The sequence below is a fragment of the Leopardus geoffroyi genome, chromosome C3 (genome assembly GCF_018350155.1).
Source record: "Leopardus geoffroyi isolate Oge1 chromosome C3, O.geoffroyi_Oge1_pat1.0, whole genome shotgun sequence".
NCBI lineage: Eukaryota > Metazoa > Chordata > Mammalia > Carnivora > Felidae > Leopardus > Leopardus geoffroyi.
In genome coordinates, this window is record NC_059338.1 from 99,096,202 (window position 1) to 99,118,860 (window position 22,659).

The 22,659-nt window shown below is 38.8% G+C and overlaps 2 long non-coding RNA genes across 3 annotated transcripts; both read left to right on the forward strand.

The window, feature by feature from the left end:
* The first annotated feature begins 597 nt into the window (after positions 1-597).
* Positions 598-5,757, forward strand: LOC123585579. Its single transcript, XR_006706295.1, has 2 exons — positions 598-861; positions 5,673-5,757. It is a non-coding gene; the product is annotated as an uncharacterized LOC123585579 (long non-coding RNA).
* Positions 5,758-5,846: 89 nt separating this feature from the next.
* LOC123585578 lies at positions 5,847-19,039 on the forward strand. 2 transcript variants are annotated; one of them, XR_006706294.1, is made up of 5 exons: positions 5,847-5,895; positions 13,579-13,689; positions 15,661-15,781; positions 17,143-17,235; positions 18,069-19,039. It is a non-coding gene; the product is annotated as an uncharacterized LOC123585578 (long non-coding RNA). The 2 variants fall into 2 exon arrangements; XR_006706293.1 differs by having other exon boundaries at positions 13,579-15,781.
* The last annotated feature ends 3,620 nt before the right edge of the window (positions 19,040-22,659 follow it).

The following is a 22,659-nucleotide window of genomic DNA, read 5'->3' on the forward strand; positions in this document are numbered from 1 at the left end:
CATGAGAGGAAGAGGGGCAGAGAGAGGGAGAGAGAGAATCCCAAAAAAGCTCCATGCTTTCAGTGCAGAGCCCAACATGGGGCTCAAACCCATGAACCATGAGATCATGACCTGAGCTGAAATCAAGAGTCAGATGCTTAACTGACTGAGCCACCCAGATGCCTTTCAATTCTCTTTTTAAAAGTGATTAGATCAGAGACAGTAATAGAACCAAGGTTATGTAAAATTAAATTTACCAGTAAAAATCACTTTCCAACCTAAGCTAAAGGGAAAAAAAATAGGAAAAACCACTCACTTCTGATTGGAAGAAAGTGCGTGGAAATGTGCATTGATTGATCCTCATGGGGAATACACACAAGATCTATCATTGTTCTCACTTCCATCCTGAAAAGACATTTCTGACTTCAGAAAGGTTCATGAAATTGACACAACCTCGGTGAAAGTAAGTCTGAGTCTCCGAGAGGGATTCAAAATTATGTTCCACTTAAGTCTGGAAGTTAAAATTTCGTGTTAGTTAAAACCAAATTTTTATAACAAATGAATGTTACTGTGTTAATATTTTATTAACTCAAGTTATTTTCATTACTTAACAGATGATTAAAAGCCTACAGTGTGCCAGAAGGGAGGCAGACAGAAAGGGAAGGGGGTCGAATAAGGACAAGACTGAGACCCAGACAAGAAGGAGGGAGTCCGAGGAACATATTCCCAGATCATTCCAGAGAAGAAGCCCACATGGTCATGACAGAGTGTTTTACGATCCAACTTTCATCAACAAAGGTTCTGGAACTAGTTAGCATTATGATTTATAATTAAGAAGGTAGAAGAAAGCAACCAGATGATAGCTGCATACTTGATTGTCAAGTAAGAAATAGTTGATTAACACGAGATCTGTAAATATACACTAACCCCAAGCAGAAAGATGGTCCACTCTCAGGAGAACTGGTCCAGCTAGTCAAATAATACATAGTTAAGGTCAGGACTCCAGTTCTAGAGAGGAGGGGACACCAGAGAAGGACACTACTTAGAATGAGTGAGATGGGAACATGGGTCAATACCCAGACCTGGGACTGGACCAAAACAGTGAGAAGAGGAAAACAGGTGAGGATGTTTGATCTTCTGACCTACTCATGCACCCAGAGTTCTTCCCTTGTGTACCAGATCCCAAGTCTATGGGTAGAAAGAAACTTACTGGAGTAGAGAAGGGAGCATAGTACAGGGATAAAGAAATTGAAATCAAGAGCCCAGTGGTCATTACTAGAACACTAGATTTATTCCAATCTCCAATCATCCATGGAGAAGATGGAAGAAGATAGAGAAAAGAGAGCCTTGGTGAAGGTGTGGATGTCATGCACAAGGTCTGTGAAAATTCCTTCACTTTTCCAGGGAGAGTGAGTCTATGCCAGAAGCCATCAGAGGGTCAGCTTGGAATAGCTGGAAAAGACAGAAGTTGAAAAGAAACATATTACACCGAGTAAAATAAATACATTTTAAACCATCTCATCTCCCTTTCAGAAACTGCTCATGTTAGATCCTATATTCATTTAAACTAAACTTCATTGTTTCCTCCCATTCAAATGCAAAAGTATGAAAAGAGTTAAAGGCAACCACTCACAAGTGCTGTGTCACTGAGCAGGTGTAACAGAATGAGCTCAGAGTTAGCTAAGAGAACGGAAGGGTAAGAGGCTTCTTGCAGAAGCAGAGGTCAAAAACCATGTCTATGGCTCAGGCTCTTGACTTCAGGCCACTTGTCAAGGTCTGTCCATTACCAAGACTCCTCCCTGCCCTCTGTCTCGTCTAAAATGGATTAGCATCTTCAGGGCATTATTATGCCCTTTTTACTTTTTTATCACGTTAACTTTCTTCCACAAAAGAAAACTCTTGCTGACATAAATGTTTGATTAGAAGCTTTCATATATTCCAATATAAAATGTTCCCTCTCAACTGGGGCTCATGAAATATATATCAAACAAGTTCTTTATGCAGCATAAAACAAATTTCAGTACTCCTTTTCAAGTAAAATAATAACTGTGTTAGACTACTCCTAATTCCTATAATTGGTTTCCAGAGGTAATTATTATAGCCCATGGATACACATGCAAATTCAATTTTTCAATAAATCTAACCTACCCTAAACTCTAAAGACCAAGGTTAATAACTTCTTTTGGCTTTTGCCCCAATTGTCTTACTAGGAGACATTTGGTGCGTTTTTCAATCACCTTACTTGTAAAGTTTTGCAAAACAATTCTTCATGATCCATTGTATTAATAATAACCCTAGTTTCTAATTACACTAAAATTTTCTTAGCATACATGGTTCAGACCCCAGATGTTACTTCTTTTATATCTGTATTCATTGTTAGATAATCTCTTCCAATATCAAAACTTTAAACATTATCTGTGGGAATATAACTGGGTGTATTTCTATCCAAGATCCATTCCTGAACTTCAGATTCATATATCCAATCATCACCATTCCTGGTGGTCTAGTGGTTAGGATTCAGTGCTCTCATATATATCCAATCATCTACATAATATCACCATTTGAGATACCTCAAGCTTAACATTCCAAAACTAAACTCCTGATCTTCTCTCCAAAAACTTTCCTTTTCCACATTATTCTCCAATTTTGCAAATGGTAACTTCATATTCCAGTTCAGGCCAAAATCCTTGGGGACGTCCTTGACCCACAGCTCCTCTCTTCCTCCATCACACCATATGCAATCCACCACCATATTCTGCCAACTCTTACTTGGAAATATCTCCATAACCTGATGCTTTCCCTCAATTCCACAATAAATCCACACCCCAACATTTCTTTGTGAGTTGCAATAACCTCTTAACTAGTATTCTTGCTTCTGCTGTTGCTTCCATTCAGTCTATACCCTACAAAGCAGACAGGGTAAACCTCTTCGTGTAAGTCAAGTCACACCATTCATCAGTTCAAAATACTCTAGCAGCTCTTGATCACTTTCAGAGTTAAATTTAAAGTCAAACTGTGGTCAATATGCTCTGCGTGATACGGTGCCTCACTACTGCTCTTAATTCATCTACTTCTACTTTCCTCCTTTTTCACTCTGCTTCAGCCACTGGTATCCCTGGCCAAACTGAGCATACTCCAACTGCAGGGCTTTTGTACTGGCTGTCCTCTGCCTCATTTTGTTTAATCCTCAAAATAATCCTATGGGGTACTAAAATCACCCATGCTTTCCTTAAGTTATTTAGATAAACAATTCTCAGGTCTCCTCAAGGAGTAGGACCCAGAAATCTATGCAGGGGATTGTGATGTGTGCTAAAGTTTGAGAACCGCTGTTATGTCTGGAGACATTTTTGGTTGTTACAACTTGGGATGGAGGAGAAAAATGCTACTAGCATCTAGTGATAGAGACCAGGGATGTAATGCAAAGGACAGGCCCCAGAATAAAGATGATCTAGTCCAAAATGTCAATATTGCCAAGGGTGCAGAACACAGTTGTAGCACCTAGACAAAAATTTCTCAATCTTTTTTCATTATCATCTACCTAAGGACCTTCTTAGATATTTTTTCCTTACTAACCCCCCTGATTAAATCTTAGTGCTGCAGATATACCATATTATCTGTTTATGTTTTGTAGTCCCTTGGAGGACAACACAAACTTGTAATATATATAAATATCTTTCATGCTCCCAAAACCCATTTTACTCTGGTTTAGAGTATATGCTATAGATCAATAACTAGCATATCCTGAGCAGACAAGCATAGTCCTATGTGAATAAATAGCTTATCCACCAAAAAAAGCTGTAGCATCTGGCAAATACATACTAGCAAGAAATGGGGACATGGATTTGAATAGTTAGGGTGTAGGACTGGGGAGGTGAGGTTTATTGGTACGGGAGTACTCTCCCTTGATATTATTATGTCCCTAGAGACTCGATAAGATGATAGCCTGCAGTCACCAAAAGTGAGATGCAGAACTGCCTTGGCAAAGTAATAAGGAAAAGATCAGAAGGAATGGAGGGGTAAGCAAGTCAGAATGAAATCAGAAGGCCAACATCTATGTTTTTTGGGAAGGTCTGAATGACATTTCCTTCACTAAAAAATAAGGAATGTACTAGTAAGGGAATACCAACATCCTCCCAAAATTTATAGAATTTTGTGACCTGGAATGTGGGAGGTGTCAAGAGGGAAGAATCCATTATGACTATTTTTGGCAACTGGATTGTGTCATTCCCTCAGATAAGAAACACAAACAAAGGAATGTTTGAGAATAAAGATAATTAATTCATCTTGGGATTTGATAGTTTTGAGGAATCAATGACGCCTTCACCTAGGTTTTAAAGGACAGTGTCATCTGACAAAGCCACTACATTCCAGCAGAGAGCCTTGGCATGAGTGGGGCTCACCAAGATGTGTGAGTGGATTGCTACCCCCTGTGCATTTGAGAAGCTGAACTCTGAGTCAAAGAGCATTCTTTTTGAGACTTATGGTCTCATGAAATTTGCCTCATTAGGCTTTGGGCTTGCTTGGGACCCGTCATTCCTTTCTTCCGTTGAGTGATAAACTGAGCCATATTGATATGGCAAGAGTTTATTTTAACAAAAAAAACAGTTTAAATCCAATATCACTAAACTGGAAGTGGTTAGGACTGCTCCACCAACAGGAGCTAGCAGAAAATGTTGTATAGAGAAGATAAAGAAACAAAGCAAAGCAAGAAAATTATTTAACTGGCTATAGCTTAAGCAGTTGCCTTATTTGGGAAAGTCTAGTTGGCTGCTTGTAACTGGTTGTCTTTAGGTTGCAGTTTCTTAAACATGAGGTGTTCCAGGTTTAGGTTTTGGTTTGCTTATGTAAGCTACTAAGGCATTAAAACCACCTCAGGGCAATAGCTTCCTTCTAAAATTAATTTAACACTTCTTTCCTACTTCTCCCTTTTGGAACAGGAATGTCTATCCTATGTCTGTCCCACCAGTATATTCTGGAAGCATGTAACTTGTGTGGTTTCAAAGGTCCACAGCAGGAGAATAAATTTGCTCAAGAAAAAGCATATCTCAAGTCATATCTAAGTCTTCCCATAGCTAATTTAGACAAAATTTAAATAAGACTTCAGACTTTAGACATCAGAGTTGATGCTGGAACATGTTAAGATCCGGGGGGCGGGGGAATGAAATAAATATTTTGTATGTGAGGTCACACATTTGGGACATCCAGGGACAGAATGCTGTAGAATGATTCTGACCCCCCTCAACAAAAAAAATTCATATGTTGAAACCTAAACCCCTATGTGATGGTGTTTGGAGATCTGGGGTGCTGGGGAGGTTATGAGGTCATGAGGAAGGTGCTGTCAAGTGTGATTCTGTTTCTCTGTCTGAGGGCTTTTTCAAGTACCACAAGAGCTGGTTCAATTTACTTGCAAGGTAGCCTAAGACACCAGGTAACCCTACACCAATGAGGGATGAGAGTTGATAGACAAATAACCCAGTTTCCCCTTCCATTGGTGAGACAATACTGAAGTCCTTCATGGTTTTTCAGAAGAGCCCCAGAGAAACTGAATCCCAGGTGTCCACATTGGTAACCCACTCACTCATGCTTGCTTCATTGGCTTTCTCCTTTTGCTCTCTTAATTTCCCCACACCTTCTTGTGTGCTTTCTGGGATCAACTCCCAAATGTAACATATGTAATTATTTCCTTTTCTCAGGCTCTGATTTTGGGTCAACCTAATCTAAAAAAGTGTCCTTCCACCCTTAATAAAACTTAAGTATTTGGGAGGAGCCAAGATGGCAGAACGGCATGGAAGTTTTTTGTGTGTCTCGCATCTGTGAAATACAGCCAGACCAACACTAAACCATCCTACACACCTAGAAAACTGATTGGAGGATTAACACAACAATTTGCACAACCTGAACCACAGAATTCAGCAGGTATGTGGCGCAGAGAGGTGAACTTGGGGAGAGAGAAGCTGGCGGTGGCAGGGAGCTGCCTTTGCAGGCGGAGAGAGGACGGAGACTGGGCGGGGGAGAATACGGGAAAAGCACCCCTCCCCAAAAGCAGCTGGAGAGAAAGTGGAAAGTTGGAAACAGCCGCAGGGACTAAACTAAAAAGGGAGAAAGGAGAAAGGAGAGGGTTTAAATTTCAAGACTGTAAACAAGGGGAGCGCAAAGTCTGCAGCTCCGCAGCTCGATACCTGGCCGTGCTCTGGTGGGAAGGGCGAATCCCCAGGAGCAGAGTGGGGTCCGGGAGGTTCTCGAGCCGCACGGGGAAAAGAAGTTCCACTGCTGGAAGGGCATTTTGTAGAGACTGTAGCCACCTGGTCCCAGTAGACCCCAGAAAACGGCCACATTCGCTGGTGCTGGAACAAGGTCGTTAAGTGTGAAGCCTGGTGCCAGATGCGCATTGTGATTTTCCATAATCCCTGAAAAGCTGCTGCTACAATATCTCACGAACTTTTTCTGGGGCAGGCTGGCACCTGGCCGCAGTCTCAATGGCAGCAGCAGGGTCCAGCAGGCGTTCCTAGGTGCAGCCTGCATTCGGCCATTGCTTGGTGAGACCCTCCCACAGAGGGGCGGAACGGGTCAAAGGCGCAGTCCTTCAGAAGTAGGGGGCCGGGAAAAATAGCCGCATCTAAGACAAGACTCGGGAGAGGGGTACTACCTGGGGCTTGGTCACGGATAGTGAAGAAGCGGGGTGTGGACAAAAGCTGAAGACAGAGAACGGGTGCACAATTGTTGATCTGAGAGAAAGGAGTTCCCATACTAGAGACTGGGCAACTGGGTGACGACATTTTCACCATTCCTGCACATGCGCATACGCACCTACAAGCTCTGCAGCAGTCCACCCCAGTGGGCTAGCAGCGCCATCTAGTGGAGAACGGAGCTGTTACACTGAGCCCCGCCCAAGTGGGCCAACCTCGCTCTTCAAGAACACAGGTCTCACCGCCTACTTAGTTTATGGACTATAAAGCTCTACATAGTCTGACTTCTAGGGGAAAACGAAGTAATTTCAGTCCTATTTCAATCCATTAGCAGGTCCATCTATTCAATTTTCTTTATTTTTTTCTTTTTTTTCTCTTTTACACTATTTTCTTGAGTACATAAAAATTCATTTGTATTTTCAATTTTTATTTAAAAATATTTTTAATTTTTTTACTATATTTTTTAATTTTGTGTAATTTTTTTCAAATTCTATCTTACTTCCATCATTCTATTTTAGTCTACTTCAGTGTATTTACCTTTTCAAATGTTCAAACGATTTCCTTGTTTTCTTTTTTCTTTTTCTTTTTTGTTTCTTTTGTTTTTCTTGAATGCAGAAAGTGAAAAACATCATTTTTACTTTCAATTTCTATTAAAAATATTTTTCTTTAATTTTTTCACTATATTATTTGCTTTTATGTAAATTTTTAAAAATTCTATTTTACTTCCATCATTTTATTTTAGTCCACTACACTGTATTCACTTTTTCAAATTTTCAAAGGATTTCTTTTTTTTCCTCTTTTATTTTTCATTTCTTTTCTTTTTCTTGAATACAGAAAGAGAAAAAATTCACTTTTATTTTTAATTTTTATTAAAAATATTTTTCTTTACTTTTTTCCTGCTGTATTCTTTACTTCTGTGTAAATTTTTTTCAAATTCTATTTTACTCCCATCATCTCATTTTAGTCTACTTTAGTGTATTCGTTTTTTCAAATTCTCAAATGACTTCCTTTCCCCCCCTTTTTCTCTCTAACTGTCAAACTACTTTCAACACCCAGACCAAAACACATCTAGGATCTAGCATCATTTATTAGATTTGTATGTGTGTGTGTGTTTTTTAAGTTTTTTAATTCTAATATTTTTTAATTTTAATATTTTTTAATTTTTATTTTTCTACCTCATTAATTCCTTTTCTCCCTTCCAAATGGCAAAACAAAGGAATTCACCCCAAAAGAAAGAGCACGAAGAAACGACAGCCAGGGATTTAACCAACGCAGATACAAACAAGATGTCTGAACCAGAATTTAGAATCACGATAATAAGAATACTAGCTGGAGTCAAAAATAGATTAGAATCCCTTTCTGCAGAGATAAAAAAAAAAGTAAAAATAGTAAAAATGAAGTTAAAAATGCTATAACTGAGCTGCAATCATGGATGTATGCAGCGGCGGCAAGGATGGATGAGGCAGAACAGACAATCAGTGACGTAGAGGATAAACTTATAGAGAATAATGAAGCAGAAGAAAAGAGGGAAATTAAGGCAAAAGAGCACTATTTAAGAATTAGAGAAATCGGTGACTCATTAAAAAGGAACAACATCAGAATCATAGGGGTCCCAGAAGAGGAAGAGAGAGAAATAGGGGTAGAAGGGTTATGTGAGCAAATCATAGTGGAAAACTTTCTTAACCTGGGGAAAGACACAGACATCAAAATCCAGGAAGCACAGAAGACCCCCATTAGATTCAACAAAAACCGACCATCAACAAGGCATATCATAGTCAAATTCACAAAATACTCAGGCAAGGAGAGAATCATGAAAGCAGCAAAGGAAAAAAAGTCCCTAACCTACAAGGGAAGACAGATCAGGTTTGCAGCAGGACTATCCACAGAAACTTGGCAGGCCAGAAAAGAGTGGCAGGATATATTCAATGTGCTGAATCAGAAAAATATGCAGCCAAGAATTCTTTATCCAGCAAGGCTGTCATTCAAAATAGAAGGAGAGATTAAAAGTTTCCCAGACAAACAAAAATTAAAGGAGTTTGTGACCACTAAATCAGCCTTGCAAGAAATTTTATGGGGGACTCTCTGAGGGGTGAAAAGATGAAAAGAAATAAAAATAAAAAACAAATAAATAAAGACCAAAAGCAACAAATGTTAGAAAGTACCAGAAAACACCACCAGAAACTCCAACTCTACAAGCAACATCATGGCAATAAATTCATATCTTTCAGTACTCACTCTAAATGTCAATGGACTCAATGCTCCAATCAAAAGACATAGGGTTACAGAATGGATAAGAAAACAAGATCCATCTATATGCTGTTGACAAGAGACCCACTTTAGACCTAAAGACACCTTCACATTGAAAGTAAGGGGATGGAGAACCATCTATCATGCTAATGGTCAACAAAAGAAAGCCAGAGTAGCCATACTTATATCAGACAATCTAGACTTTAAAATAAAGACTGTATCAAGAGATGCAGAAGGGCATTATATCACAATCAAGGGGTCTATCCACAAAGAAGACCTAACAATTGTAAACATTTATGCGCCAAATGTGGTGGCACCCAAATATATAAATCAATTAATCACAAATGTAAAGAAACTCATTGATAGTAATACCATAATAGCAGGAGACTTCAACACCCCACTCACAGCAATGGACAGATCATCTAATCAAAAAATCAATAAGGAAACAATGGCTTTGAATGACACACTGGACCAGATGGACTTAACAGATATAGTCAGAACATTTCATCCTAAAGCAGCAGAATATACATTTTTCTCCAGTGCACATGGAACGTTCTCCAGAATAGACCATATACTGGGACACAAATCAACCCTAATTAAGTACAAAAAGATAGAGATCATACCATGCATATTTTCAGATCACAATGCTATGAAACTCGAAATCTACCACAAGAAAAAATTTGGAAAGGTAAAAAATATTGGAGACTGAAGAACATCCTACTAAAGAATGAATGGGGGGGGGCGCCTGGGTGACGCAGTCGGTTAAGCGTCCGACTTCAGCCAGGTCACGATCTCGCGGTCCGTGAGTTCGAGCCCTGCGTCAGGCTCTGGGCTGATGGCTCGGAGCCTGGAGCCTGTTTCCGATTCTGTGTCTCCCTCTCTCTCTGCCCCTCCCCCGTTCATGCTCTGTCTTTCTCTGTCCCAAAAATAAATAAACGTTGAAAAAAAAAAATTAAAAAAAAAAAAAAAAAGAATGAATGGGCTAACCAAGAAGTTAAAGATGAAATTAAAAAGTATATGGAAGTCAATGAAAATGTTAATACCAAGGGCACCTGAGTGGCTCAGTCGGTTGAGTGTCTGACTTCAGCTCAGGTCATGATCTTGCAGTTCGTGAGTTCGAACCCTGCTTTGGGTTCTGTGCTGAAAGCTCAGAGCCTGGAGCCTGCTTCAGATTCTGTGTCTCCCTCTCTCTGCCCCTTCCCACTCATGCTCTGTCTCTCTCTGTCTCTCAAAAATGAATAAACATTAAAAAAAAAAAGAAAAGAAAATGATAACACCACAACCCAAAACCCTTGGGACGCAGCAAAGGTGGTAATAAGAGGAAAGTATATAGCAATCCAGGCCTTCCTAAAGAAAGTATCTATCTAAGATACACAACCTAACCTTATGCCTTAAGGAGCTGGAAAAAGAACAGCAAATAAAACCCCAAACCAGCAGAAGACAGGAAATAATTAAGATTAGAGCAGAAATTAATGCTATCAAAACCAAAAACACAGTAGAACAAACCAGAAGCTGGTTCTTTGAAATAATTAACAAAATTGATAAACCACTAGCCAGTCTGATCAAAAAGAAAAAGGAAAGGACCCAAATAAATAAAATCAAGAATGAAAGAGGAGAGATCACAACCAACACAACAAAAATAAAAACAATAATAAGAGAATATTATGAACAATTATATGCCAATAAAATGGACAATCTGGAAGAAATGGACAAATTCCTAGAAATATATACACTACCAAAACTGAAACAGGAAGAAAAAGAAAATTTGAACATACCCATAACCAGTAAGGAAATAGAATTAGTAATCAAAAATCTGCCAAAAAACAAGAGTCCAGGGCCAGATGGCCTTCCAGGGGAATTCTACCAAACATTTACGGAAGAGTTAACATGTATGCTCTTGAAGCTGTGCCAAAAAATAGAAACCAAAGGAAAATTTCCAAACTCTGTCTATGAAGCCAGCATTACCTCAATTCCAAAACCAGACAGAGACCCCACTAAAAAGGGGAACTATGGACCAATTTCCCTGATGAACATGGATGTAAAAATCCTCAACAAGATATTAGCCAACTGGTTCCAACAATACGTTAAAAAAATTATTCACCATGACCAAGTGGGATTTATACCTGGGATGCAGAGCTGGTTCAATATCCACAAAACAATTAATGTGGTTCATCACATCAATAAAAGAAAGGACAAAAACCATATGATCTTCTCAATAGATGCAGACAAAGCATTTGACAAAATACAGCATCCTTTCTTGATAAAAACCCTCAAGAAAGTAGGGATAGAAAGAGCATACCTCGAGATCATAAAAGCCATATATGAACTACCCAACGCTAATATCATCCTCAATGGGGAGAAACTGAGAGCTTTCCCCCTAAGGTCAGGAATAAGACAGGGATGTTCACTCTCACTACTGTTATTCAACATAGTATTGGAAGTCTTAGCCTCTGCAATCAGACAACACAAAGAAATAAAAGACATCCAAATTGGCCAGAAGGAGGTCAAACTTTTACTCTTCTCAGATGACATAATACTGTATATGGAAAACCCAAAAGATTCCACCAAAAAAACTGCTATAATTGATTCATGAATTCAGCAAAGTTGCAGGATATAAAATCAACGCACAGAAATCAGTTGCATTCCTATATACCAGTGAAGGGACAGAAAGAAAATGAAGTGACAGAGAAATCAAAGAATCGATCCCATTTACAGTTGCACAAAAAATCATAAAATACCTAGGAATAAATCTAACCAAAGAGGTGAAAAATCTATACACTGAAAACTATAGAAAGCTTATGAAAGAAATTGAAGAAAACACAAACAAATGGAAAAAGATTCCATGCTCCTGGATAGGAAGAACAAATATTGTTAAAATGTTGATAATACCCAAAGCAATCTACATATTCAATGCAATCCCTATCAGAATAACACCAACATTCTTCACAGAGCTAGAACAAATAATCCTAAAATTTGTATGGAACCAGAAAAGACCCCAAATAGACAAAGCGATCTTGAAAGAGAAAACCAAAGCTGGAGGCATCACAATCCCAGACTTCAAGCTATACTACAAAGCTGTAATCATCAAGACAGTATGGTACTGGCACAAGAATAGACACTCAGATCAATGGAACAGAATGGAGAACCCAGAAATGGACACACAAACGTATGGCCAACTAATCTTTGACAAAGCAGGAAAGAATATCCAATGGAACAAAGACAGTCCCTTCAGCAAGTGGTGCTGAGAAAAATGGACAGTGACATGCAGAAAAAATGAACTTGGACCACTTTCTTACACCATGCACAAAAATAAACTCAAAATGGATGAAAGACCTAAATGTAAGACAAGAAGCCATCAAAATCCTTGAGGAGAAAGCAGACAAAAATCTCTTTGATCTTGGCCACAGCAACTTCTTACTTAACACGTCTCCAGAGGAAAGGGAAACAAAAGCAAGAATGAACTACTGGGACCTCAAAATAAAAAGCTTCTGCACAGCAAAGGAAACAATCAGGAAAACTAAAAGGCAACCAACAGAATAGGAGAAGATATTTGCAAATGACATATCAGATGAAGGGTTAGTATCCAAAATCTCTAAAGAACTTATCAAACTCAACACCCAGAAAACAAATAATCCATTGAAGAAATGGGCAAAAGACACGAATAGACATTTCTCCAAAGAAGACATCCAGATGGCCAACCGGCGCATGAAAAAATGTTCAACATCACTCATCATCAGGCAAATACAAATCAAAACCACAATAAGATACCACCTTACACCCGTCAGAATGGCTAACATTAACAACCCAGGCAACAACAGATGTTAGCGAGGATGCAGAGATAGAGGATCTCTTTTGCATTGTTGGGAATGAGAGCTGGTGCAGCCACTCTGGAGAACAGTATGGAGGTTCCTCGAAAAACTAAAAATAGAACTACCCTACACCCAGCGATTGCACTACTAGGCATTATCCAAGGGATACAGGTGTGCTGTTTTGAAGGGACACATGCACTCCCATGTTTATAGCAGCACTATAAACAATAGCCAAAGTATGGAAAGAGCCCGAATGTCCATCGACGGATGAATGGATACAGAAGATGTGGTATATATATACAATGGAGTATTACTCGGCAATCAAAAAGAATGAAACCTTGCCATTTGCAACTACATGGATGGAACTGGAGGGTATTATGCTAAGTGAAATTAGTCAGTCAGAGAAAGACAAAAATCATATGACTTCACTCATATGAGGATTTTAAGAGACAAAACAGATGAACATAAGAGAAGGGAAACAAAAATAATATAAAAACAGGGAGGGGGACAAAACAGAAGAGACTCATAAATATGGAGAACAAACTGAGGGTTACTGGAGGGGTTGTGGGAGGGGGGATGGGCTAAATGGGTAAGGGGCACTAAGGAATCTACTCCTGAAATCATCGTTGCAGTATATGCTAACTAATTTGAATGTAAATTTAAAAAACAATAAAACAAGTTAATAAAAAAACTTAAGTATTTTTTAGGACTAGAAGTTAGAGTTAAGAAAATTCATCTGGGAAAGATTCAGAAATATGTAGTCTTGATACAGTACCTAAAAGGAGATAGCTTTAGTGAAAGTTTCATAGACATCTTTATGCAGATGCTTACTTAAAGACAAGCTCCGTTCTTTTCAGTTACAGGGATCTTAATTTCTGACTTTTGGCCTTTGAATTTGTCAAGTCAAGCCACTGCCATGCTTTGGGAAACCAGAAGACACATCTTGCTTTCTGCAGGTCTTTTCAGAGGTGTGTCATTTTCTATGGTGTGTGTCATTGCTCTAATATGCTTTTCCCAATCGATGGAAAATGGAGACCATTTTAAAGTTTCATTAGCTTCATGATGCCTTATCCTGTTCGTCATCCTGCTCGCCTGCTATTAGAGGGCAATTACTTGATGAGCTCTCTTAGAAGAATGAAAATGCTAAATGATGTTCACTTAGTGGCAACTTAAAAATCTGATCTCATTTCTGATCCAGAGTTCCTGCTATAGAAGAAACTCAGTAAAACGTTGGGGGAACTTCATCAAGATGGAAACAAGCTAGTTCCTACTGGAACAGAATATGGTTTAAAAAAAAATCCTAGTGCATCTTTCTCTCAAAAATTTGACTATTCTTATTGTTCAAATGAGTGACCTTCATCTATTTCCACGTTATTTGAACCACCTTCCAATGTGAAAGTGGCAGGATTTTCTTCATAAATTAAAATGGCTAAAACATGTCTTCATTCTGTCCCTACTTCAAATAGGCTTACTCTTAGGTTTTTTAATGCCCTGTTTACAACTCATCATTTTGGCTTTTATATGACTTTGTGTGGCTTCTCCAGAGTACTGTCCACAGTTTCTGTCATGAATTTGCATCCCTTTCTCTTTTAAAGCATAATAAATAGAAATAGCAATGTCAAATGACAACAGAGGAGTCAAACTGAAAACTCTAAGAAGACTCCTCAGAATCCACTCAGCTAGAATGAAAAAACATTGCTCCACCAAGTTAAGATGCTGTGAACCATTAACATGTTTAAACTTTGGTAAAACCTATTTCAGAATTTGCTGCTTGCTTAAACTTTCCTGGGAGACTCAGAAAAATAAAAAGAACACACACAATGAATAGCCACCCCTGTTGAGAAATAGGTATTATACACCCAGAAAAGGAAATAAGGTTGGACCCACATAACAAATGTTATGTACAAGATGTAAGTTACCAATAGGCAGACTTCCTTATGGACAGAGCAAATTCCACACAAAGAAGAGGAATTATATTAACTACACGCCCACCCAACCTGTCTGCTCCTCCCAGAATTTCCAGTCAAGGAAATACAAGAAGGATAACACCATCTGGGAAAGGATTTCTGAACCAGAGTCTCATTCAGAATGCTATTACTTTTTAAGGCAGTGATCCAAAAATTGAGCGTTACAGTAGACTAGTGATTATACGAGCAGCTCAAGCCAAGCTAGAGGGGAGGAAGTGATCGCACATCTGCTCTGACTTTAATGCCAGCCTCTGTTCCTGACACTAAGCCCTCAGAGAGCAGAGAGTGGGAGTGCTTAAACTGGGTACCATATAAATTAATCAGAGTCAAGCTAGTTACAGATAAACTCATCCAACCTGATACACCTCCATTGTATTAGGAAATAAAGAATATAAATAAATTAGTTGTGGAGTTGTGTTCTGTAAAATATTTCATTTACCTTTATGAGTCCTTAATATTTTAAATATTGCATAGATATTGTATAGATACCAACTCATTTGAAAAACATAGTTTCCTCTACTAGATAAGTGTGCTGCAATCGTAGGTTAAAGAGGAAAAAAGTTGTGAGTCATGTTTCTTTACGAGAATGACCCAAAAGGGAGCTTCTTACCTTGCTATTCCTTAGTGTATAACCATGAACAATTTGTTTTACCTCTCTGTCTCAGATGCTTTATTTTTAAGGAAAAGAGATTGTCCTAGATCAATTGTAATGGAACTTCCAGCTCTAACATTCAGTGATCATTCAATGATCACAATTTTTTCTATGTTGACATCAGATTTAGGTTATTTCATTTTATTCCAAGTCAGAGGCAAGAAAACTGAGAACATAGAATTAAATGTTCACCCATAAATACTCTGCCCAGGATCCTTTCTATTTGGTTTTGATAGAGAACAAACCATTCAGATTTTCCAGTTAGTTATAATTCAAAAGAGGTATAACTGATAGCTGTATTTGTGTCACTCTGTGCTCAGCATCCTACAAACTGCTTGGCATGTGTTGGCTCATCTGATCTGCATGACAACCCTGAGGAAATCAACTCAGAAAAATAAAAATGTATCCATTTTCTCAGCTTTAGAAAGTAAAGTGACTGAGGTAAGAATGATTGACTCAAAGCCCATACTCTTCAGCACTGCGTTATAGAGACTTAATTAAAGAAAAGAAGAACTAAAAACACACTTACTTTCAGTAGGAAAATCCAGAAGTGTGTTTGGAAAGGTATGTGTTGGCATTTCCTAAGGAGCCAGGAAGTACTAACAGGTGTGCAGCAAAATCAAGACAGACATACATGAGATGAACTACTAAATATTTTTCTCTCAATTAACAAAGTATAAAATTATAAACAATACATTTGAAAGAGTCACTTAAGATACGGATTATTTGAAAAGACAAACAGTTCTACCTGGTACATTAAAATTGATTTTGAGTTCATAATAACTTCAGGAATACATATTTGTATTCATTCATCTCAGATTTTCTTTGAGAATGATAAGATCGGGCAATAATGAGTCGAGTTTAGATCAGGCAATATTGCAATAGGTACAAATATTGAATCATTATATTATATGCCTGAAGCTGTAGTAATGTTATATGTCAATTGAGTCTCAATTTTTTTTAAAAAGGATCAGAGGGGCACCTGGGTGACTCAGTCGGTTAAGTGCCCAACTCTTGATTTTGGCTCAGGTCATGACCTCATGGTTCATGAGATGGAGCCCTGCATCAGGCTGTGTGCTGACAGGGTGGAGCCTGCTTGGGATTCTGTCTCCAGAGCCCTCTCTTAGTGCCCTTGCTGTGTTTGTGCACTTGCTCTGGCTCAAAATAAACAGTGTTTCAACCCTACCTAAATGCAACTTATCAAGATAATGCCTACAAGGAAAAGGCCAGTTGAGGTAGAAATAATAACTTCACTGCTAGACGTGTTGAATTTCTGATATATGGAAAGTTCCAGCAGAATATGTAGAGGGGGCAGATGGAATTATGAGTCTTAGGTTCATAAGAAAAATTATTATTGTCAAGATATATTATTCAACCAGAATAAATACAGTTTCCAGCTACTTGAAAAGCACATATAACACACATTTATAGTGAGGTTGAAATTTATGCACTAGAACTCATACATAGGAAAGAAATATCTAGCTCTAGTTTTCGTCTGAATCTATCTTACCTTCTAACCTATTCTACTGAAAATGTAAATTTACCTAGTAAAATAACTCAGTGTCTTCCCATTTAAAGCAGTTTTTTTCTTCTGTAAATACTCTCTCAAGTCAGAGTTGAAACTCCCTCTCGGGGCTATTTCTCCCCTCTACTAAACTTCCCTTCCCTAGGGGCATCTAGATAAAGGTGAAATTTGTGTATCACCTGGGCAGTCGGATGGGGGAGGAGTAAGGGTTTCTGGGCCTCACAAGCTGCCCTCTAGTTTGTCACTGACCCTCACTAAAAGTCCTCTTTCTGCCTAGTTACTGGACACTGTATGCTTTTGTGCACCTAGAAGGGAGCCAAATCTACTTGAGATAAATTTGGAGCCAAGTATATCTGGAATCAAATCTCAGGTAAGTCACTTAGTAGCTACATGTCTCTGGAAAAGCAGCTTAACTTGACTGATTTTACCTTACTAATCTGTAAAATAGGGGTTCTTTCCTACATTCCAGAGTAAAAGGAGTTAGAAAACAATTGCTCATAAAAGGCCCCCTTCTGGGGCACCTGCGTGGCTCACTCAGTCCATTGAGCATTGGACTTTAGCTCAGGTCATGATCTCACGGTTCGTGAGTTCAAGCCCACATCGGGCTCACTGCTGTCAGCCTGTCAGCAGAGAACCCGCTTTGGATCCTCTGTCCCTCTCTCTCTGCCCCTCCCCTGTTTGCACTCTCCCAAAAATAAATAAATATTTTTAAAAAAGAAGAAGATCCCCTTCTCACTACAGCCATTTAAGCAATAGCCACATCTAGTTTTAAACTTGTGTGCATTAAACAATATCATCCTGTTTAATGCACTGAGGAAAAGTTCTCCTCAGCCGAGCCTCCATACAAATATTTAGGTTTAGGTACTTATTCTGCTTAAAATTTTACCTGTTATTTGTATAACATTCCTAACATGTATCGATGGGAAAAAAAAACTACACGAAGAGAAAATTTAAGTCTCCTAGTATATAAAATTTTGTCTCCAATCCCTTAGGCCTAAGCCAAAAGACCATACTTTTAGGAGACAAACACTTCTAGGATGAGTAGAAACAATAAGTAATGTAAGATGTTTCTTTAAAGGGCTTTATCTCCATGATCTATTGGCAGAGGCTGACTTGAGGGCGCTTATCCTCCAAGTAAACCCAATGAAGTTCAATCATTTAATGACAAACTCTCTTGCTCTTTGCCTCACAGCTCATCCACAGACTGAGCAAGATTCTTGGTATGGCATCCAGGAATCAGCAAGCCTTGCAAGAGACATCTGTGACATGTGTCATGAATTCACAGCAATGACATCTTCAAGGTGGCCCACTGGTGCTTCTCAGTGTTTCCCTAAGTCCAGAGCAGCATATCTGCTGATGGTAGCAGAACACCTGAAGTTCCAAAATGCCTACAGGGGTGAACAAGGAAATATCACAGAATACAACAGGAGACTTTCTTGGGTTGCATGATCCTGGCATATAAAAAAATAACAAATAAAAAAATTGGCAGACCAATGGTGATCTGGCTGGTACTACTATTGCTGCTTTCTGAGAGCTTGCCCTGGCACTAGCATCCGCAGCTAACCAGGCATGTTCAAGTTACCCCTTTTTAGCAGTAAGTTGGAGAACCGGGACTGGGTCCTGGGCATAAAAGAACCAAAACCCACTGTGACACACAATTAAAATTTGCACTATATTGACAGTAAGCACTGCCTTAGCTTCTCTTGCTCTCACTCCATTCATATTATTTACCCTAGAACCTCCCAAATGCAATTTGGAGCCTCTCACCTAAACTTCCTGAAGGGAGAATCTTCCATAGTGATGAATGCAGTTTTTACATATGTGAAAACCACCAAATATCTCCAACCAGGAAAACAATTCTGGTTCTGTTTTTAAAAATAGTTTATTCTTTTTCTTGTATTTTCTTCTGCTCTGTAGCATGCTCTGAGTTACTTTATGCCCCCCCTAAAGCCATAAGTATTATCAGTTCTCTAATTTGAATGAACCACTGTACCTGACAGGTTGCAGCAAACAAGGCAAATAACATGGAGGACAGTCAGCTACTTAGACAATTGTATTTAGGGTCCAATTAAATTTGCACGCTCATATGCTTTTAACTGGCTGCATGTTATAACAATAAGAAATAAGAAAAACAAAAACAAAACGCTATTTTAAAGTGAAAAGAGACATGAGCAAAAATTTTAAAGTAATAACATAACCTCTGGGGCAGCTGGGTGGCTTAGTCAGTTAAGCATCCAACTCTTGATTTCAGCTCAGGTCATGATCTCAGGGTCATGGGATTGAGCCCCACGTTGGACTCTACACTGAGGTAAGAGCCTGCTTAAGATTCTTTCTTTCCTTCTCCTTCTGCCTTTCTTGCTTGCTCACACTCTCCCTCTCTCTCAATAAAATAAAATAAAATAAAAATAAATTAAAAAATAGTATAACCACTAAGCTATTAACTTCAGTCTCCTATAGTCAGTAACACAATGATAATTTCACTTATCCCACTGGCAAGAAAAAAATTAAAATTCTCTGAATTGAATGCAGTGAAATATGTCCACTCATTCTTGGGAGTAAGAATTGTTTCAATCTTTTTGAAGGCCAATTTAGTATCATTATAATTATTATTTAGTATCATTTTTAGTATCATTAAGAGCCTTAATGTATTCTAATCCTTTAGTATCATTAAAGGTCTCAGTAATTCTCCAAGAATTTATTCTAATAATCAAGGACACATACAAAAATTTATTTACATCATTTATAACAGAAAAAAATGTAGAAACAAATGCCCCAAAATAATATGATAGTTAAGTAAATTACAGTCTACTTATATGATGGTCACTTTTTAAAATCATCTTTAAAAAATAAATATGTAAGAAAATGATCATGATACACTCAGTGAAAAATATAGGCTATAAAACTATATAAAATGTTTATTCTCCTTTTGGAAATAAATTCTTTCTTGGAAATCCATTTGACAATGTCTCATGAAAAGTTATATTTATATACATATGTACATACACCTATATATAGACACATAAATATAATGAAATGTAAAGTATATGCATATCTACATATAGATCTATACCTTTTAACTCAGTAAATCAATGTCTGGTCATCTACCCTAAGGAATTAATCCTAATGGATCAAAGATCTTTATCACATTATTATTAATAATTTAATAATAAATGTTAGAAAAGAAAAATGAATGTTAAGCAAATGATGCTAGGAAGTAGCCACTAAAGGGGCAACAAAGATAATGCAGTAATATAAGAAGTGTTTGTAATTTGAAGAAAAATAGGCTAAAAATTTTTTTAGATTAAATTACAACTAAGAAAAACATGTATGCAGAGGAAGCATGGCAGGTTATAAATAGCTCAAAACAACAGAAATGGCAATGTTTGGGTGAAACTACCTTTGGGTTTTCCTTTTTTTTTTTTTTTTCTATTTTTCTTTAGTTTGTCGAAATTTTTCTAAGAAATAGAATAAAATTCTTTTAAAAGTGTGGAGAAAGGGAAGTAACAGGAAGTTTAACCAAAACACAAAGGCTCAGCTTAAGACAACTGAGAAGTGAGAACCCCAGAGTGAAGGAAAGCTAGGAATGGAGTTTCTCTGCTCCTCAGGGGAGCAACTGGATCTGGGGCTATTAGTGAAAAGTGCACTGGACACAGAAGGACTCTGATGCCTCAAGAACTAGGGATCCTGAAAGAGTATTAAACTCGGGCTTGAAATGTGATGGTTTATCAGTGAAGTCTGTTGGGGATGGGTGATGGGGAGGAGACTGATGTTACCAGTTTCAACACATGCCAATCTGAGTGCAGTTATGAATTTTAACTGATGTCCAGTATTTACGGAGTGCACATTTGAGGTCTACTAATGGTAGGAAAAGACCTATCCTCTGGAGTACATGCCAAGTAGGAGGTTGACAAGAAGTCCCAAAGGATATCTGGGAACCAAAAATTAAAAAAAAAAAAAAAAAAAAAAAAAAAAGTAAGAGACAATGTCATAGAAGCGGAAATTGGAAAATTTGAGCAGCAGATGTAGGGAAAAATACAAATATCTATTCTCAGATTATCAAACATAGTCCTTGGACTATTGCTATCATGCTTAGATGGAACAAATGAAATCATACCATAGCAGTCTGGCTACTGACCCAACTCTAGGCAAGACTGAAAACCTGAACAGGGCGTAAAATAAGGTGAAGGCATAACCAGGGAGTTGCAGGAACCTAGGAAGGTTTGGACCCTTACAGCTCTGCAACAGATAATGGAGATGGCGGGACATGCCCACGCCTAGTTTCTGAAGGTCTCCCACTGAGGGCAGCAGGTTCAGCAGCACAGACTGGTGACCTCACAGATTCAGTGGACCCCGACAATGTGTGGGAAGCTATGGTTGGTGCAGAGCCAGTCCCGGACCACCATGATGGTGGACAACAGCTCTTCTGCAGAGAGGACCTACGATTTTTTGGAATGGCCTGTAGATTGTTGCAAGACTGGCCAATGGTAGCATTTTGCCCTAAATAGGAGCTAGCAAGAAGCTCTCTCCCAGAAAAAGCTGCTCATATCATCCTCTGTGCCAAATGCATCTCTGGACATAGGGCTTGACTCAGATGGAGGCATCAGAATACTATGACTGAAGACAGAAGCCAAGTGTAAGCCATGTTTTACTTGGAGCTTTTGGCTGAATGGAGCTGACAGGTTGGCAGAAATCATTGTTTTTAAGAGATCTAGGAGACTATTGGGTGGTTCACATGTCTTGAACTTATCTGTGGGATGGGCAACTATAGGTGGATATGGCCCACTTTGCTGCATGGCTTCTGGATTTAAGGAGCCATCTTTTAAATAAGAGCTGTATCTAAATAAGTTTCACTAGTTGCTTCTGAGCAGAACTGTAAGCTTAAGGATGTGTTTTCATGTTTATCAGTCTCACCTGAGTCACAGTGAGAATTAAGACTGGCTTCCAAATTGTGACCTTCACTAGGGACATAAGACAACCTGTGCTTTTCTGTGACTTTCTATGGTGGGGCCCAGGACATGGGGGCGGAAAGTCTTGGTGCTCCTCCCTAGTCTTTGGCTCCCGGCTTTTATTGCTGTGGATGGCCATTTCTGGAGTCAGCTTCTTCTTCCAGAGCTTAGTCTGGATTCGTGTGTTCACATGTTGAAAAAGGTCAAGGTGAAAATGCCTGCTGGTCTGTGTTGCCATTAGCCTGTTTTACTCAGGCTGTGGGCACTCATGAGGCAGAGAAGCACATGTGGAAGATGAGGAGGGCTGGGAGAAACAAACAGCCTCTTTCCTTCTGTGGAGGACTGGCTTGGGTCAGATGTGCACAGGAAAGACAGAGACAAAAGTCCTCCGGAACCAACTGGCATACATCCATCAAACTGGTATCTCTGAATTTCCTCTGGTGCTGCAAGAAGCTCTGAAGGCAGAGGGAACTATCTAGAAGCCTTTTGTTTTCCCAGCAGCCTCTGGCTGGGAGACAACTTCCTTCCCTCCTATTTTTTTGGATGGCTATACCTTTTTCCTGCTTGATCATAGAGTCTTTTGAGGTTCCAAGGTGCCCCTTTACTTATTTATTTTTAATTTTTTTAACGTTTATTTATTTTTGAGTGACAGAGAGATACAAAACATGAGCAGGGGAGGAGCAGGGAAAGAGGGAGACCCAGAACCTGAAGCAGGCTCCAGGCTCTGAGCTGTCAGCACAGAGCCCAACACGAGGCTGAAACTCATGAACTGTAAGATCATGACCTGAGCTACAGTTGGACACTTAACCAACTGAGCCACCCAGTCCCCCCACCCCGCACAAGGTGCC